This window comes from Meleagris gallopavo, chromosome 2 (genome assembly GCF_000146605.3).
Source record: "Meleagris gallopavo isolate NT-WF06-2002-E0010 breed Aviagen turkey brand Nicholas breeding stock chromosome 2, Turkey_5.1, whole genome shotgun sequence".
NCBI classification, from domain to species: domain Eukaryota; kingdom Metazoa; phylum Chordata; class Aves; order Galliformes; family Phasianidae; genus Meleagris; species Meleagris gallopavo.
In genome coordinates this window covers 62948241-62951785 of record NC_015012.2, presented here as the reverse complement: position 1 = coordinate 62951785, position 3545 = coordinate 62948241, and positions in this window count along the sequence as shown.

Here is a 3545-nt window from a genome sequence, read left to right as displayed (position 1 = left end):
TTGAGTATTGCATTTTCGCCCTGAATTTATCAAGACTGTTTGTGTTTCTTTTTTTTTTCTTTCATTCCTTTTCATATGCTAACTTTAGTTGATGTCTGCTATCAGAGATCTCCACTTAGTGAAGGTAGATATGGCTAGGTCACCTCTGTCTTCTCTTAGATAACCTTAATAAATTGAATTCCTGTGTTTCCCGAGAGGTGTGTCTTATCATGGAATTATAGAATATCCTAAGTTGGAAGGGACCCATAAGGATCGCTGAGTCGTTCAGGGTTTTATTCTAGTTGCCCTTCATTGTTCTTAATGTCTCTCACTGAAGTATTGCTCACATTTTGTTTGTTTGTTTTCCTATTATGGACACTAAGCTTTTTGCAATAATGGAATTCTCTGCAATCCTTTTATTTCTCTGTCCTTGTGCCCAGCTTGCTGCCAGCTGAGGCAGATGTGAACCCCAGCTCTGTGCAGACACCCAGCTTTCAGGTGGCTAGAGAGGGCTGTGTGAGGGGACCTTTCCACATGCAGATGTGAAGTTGTGTGTTCTCTTTCTGTACCTTCCTCTGTGAAGATTTTGTTGACCCATTTCAGTGCCTCCTGAAAAGTGTTTGCAAAAATGCTTTGTAGCATTTGAGTCTTGATCCATGGCTGTGTTGGTAGTATCTTTGTAATGGGAAGACTTGCGGATTTTTGTGTGACATTTTAATAGAACATGAGTCTTAAATCAGAGCTCCAAAATCTCTTCTCTCTCTAGCCATCTTTTAGGAAAGACAGATTTCTTTATCTACACCTAGATATGCTGAGTGTTTTAAGTGAGCACACCTCCATTCCTTTATGTTCTTGATCCAGTTTTCTGCTCAGCCGTATACTCACTGGAGAATTCAGCCTTCTGCATTTCAGGTTGATCACTGTATTTTAAAGGACTGACTCTTTCCACAGTTGCCTAAAGTGCTTACTTCAGCCACTGTTTTGCTGGCCAGGTATCCAGTGGTGGTTTGTGTAGGCAGATACTGTAGCTGCGACCCTTCTGAAGGAAGAGGAGCACAGAGGAGTGTAGGCCTGTACTATGAATTTGTTTCTTCAGCATTGGAGGACTGCTTTTGGGTCATTTCTGGCTGCTGGGTCTTGGAGGTTAAACACAGACAGGAAAGTGCTTGCATCCACTAGGGGTGATAGCGTTGTCTGTCATGTCCCTCCAGAGGGGAAGGCATACATGGCTTCTCTCGCTGGCAGGCCAGCGGCAGCTTTGCAGCCATTTTGGGTCTCTTCTGCCTTATCCCAAAGGCACGGCTTTCCAAGCTCATGGTGTCAGGAGGTCACTATGGGCTGCTTGGAAGTAGGTGATCTCAATGAGGCTGCCCTTAGGAAGGGCTAGGAGTGAAGCAGGTAAGCTGAATAAATGGATTAGCTGTAAGCAGGCCTATTGTTGGCATTGCCTGAAGATGGAGTGAGAACCAAGCAGTCCTGTCTTGCAAGTGGTGTTCTTTCATCCTCTGGTTATGGAAGACTGTCATAAATAGAGTGGCCTACATTGAAAGCATTCCTGGAGGAGAGAGGCATTTAAAGTCATGCTACTTGGGGCAGTGTCCCAACGTCATGCCATTTCCGAGAAAGGGGAGGGGAAAAGGGGAAGGAGCATTAAGCCAGTCATGTCTGCCTGTCTCTGTCTTGAGTGCTCGAGATGCTGTGGACAAATGATTCCTTCCAGGCATGCGGCGCTGCTGTCTTCCTTAGGACCTTCGTGGAGCAGCTTTTACCTTTAACTATTTTTAGTGGCTGCCTGCTGTTGGCTGGAGGGGAAGATACCCGAGGAAGGTCACTTAAGAGGGCGCCTTTGCATTTTGTTAACAAGACTGGCTGGGAGGGGCAGCCACTATTAAAAGAATCATTGTGTTCTTTCTACAGCGCGTGCTAGCATTTATAGAGAAAGCACCAGCCTGTTCATAAAAGCCACAGCTTGTGCCTATACTCCCAGTCCAGGATAGTGCCTGTCCACAGGCTTGAGCCCAGCTCTGCTGTGAGTACGTGGATCCCTTTACAGTCTCCAACCCCACAGCTGCTCTTGATGCTGCTGCATCCTGCAGGCACCCAGCTGGAGGGTAGGTGCATGCCCCCCAGGCAAGTGGAGAGAGAGAATCATAGAATCTATGGTTGGATTGGAAATGACCTTCCAGTTTCAACCCCCTGCTTGGGGACAGGGTTGTCACCCACTAGACCAGGTTGCCCAGGGCTCCATCCCATCTAGAGGGTCCTCCAGGTCTTGATTTAGATCTTTGCTGTCTTGAGTTGTGCTCTTGAGGAAGCTCCGCACTACCAGTTGTTCCCATTCTGGTGTTTCAATACATGGTATGGTGTCTTTAGGTAAGAAAAAGATGCTTTCCCCAAACCAGCATCAATCTGGGCTTTCCACCTGGGTATAAACAACCCGGCACTGCAAATACACATTGCATCTGGGCAATTCTTGACCCCAGCCCTCTCCTCCCCCTTTCTTTTTCTCCTTTCCTTTTTTTCTTCTTTTTTCATTTCATTAAGCTAATGACTTTTTGAGCGGATAGCACGTCTTTAATGAAGATAAAGACATTTTCTATTATGTTCATTAAAGCTGCATATCAGGTAAGAGGCTTCCATGAAAACCAAGTAATTTAAGTGTCTTGCTGTTTCTGTGAGATGGAGTTGCGTGAATTAACACTACTGTGTCACCTAGAAACGAACTTTTCACAATTCTCAAGCAAAAGGATTCTGGGAAATAAAATAAGATCTGTGCACTCTGTATGTGAAAGCTACAACTGTTTGAGAGCACGCTGAACGCTGAAGGATGCTAGGGACAGCTTCCATCTGGATCTGTCCTCTCCCTGCTGTTCCCTGAGTCCTGCAGGGGTGCAGAATTCTGTGGGTCAGCTACGGGAGGTGGTGCAAGGCAAGCACCCTGAAAATGTGCATATTCAGGATTAGCTCTTCTCTGTCTCACCCATGTTTTGTGTCCATTGCTAGAGACTCCAGAGCCATTTGGGGCTGTGTCAGATTTGTTTCCACACGTAAGTGGAACAAATTTTGTAATTTCTTCAAGTGCGCATCTGTCTTTTGATGTTCCCCCCACTGAGTAATAGAATTGAAAGGCACAATGGTGGTGCAAGCCAAGTTAGGAGCTGATCGTGTTTCTGACACCTCTGCAGACCTGGGGCCAAGGGCTGTGCTTGCAGCATCGCCCAGATGGTGCAGAGCATGGGGATGTCCTGCTGGAGGCTGTGCCCAATGCATTGGTTGCACAGGAACACTTACATAAATGTTCTCTGTCTGAAGGAGCTCACTGGCAACATACGAAAGGAAAAGGTTGTCCTTTCCTTTGGCAGAGGCAATGTGGCTTTGATTTGTATGAAGCTGCGTATGCACAAAAGTACTGGTATGAACTGGCAACAGATGCTGTTAATGTTTTCAAGCTCAGCAAAGGCTTGAAGGTTCTTTTTCCCAGGCTGCAGAAGCAGCAGAAGTCCCTAACCCATCAGTGCTTGGGCTAAATTGAAATGTCTTACTGTTTTAATTCTCACGAACAAAAG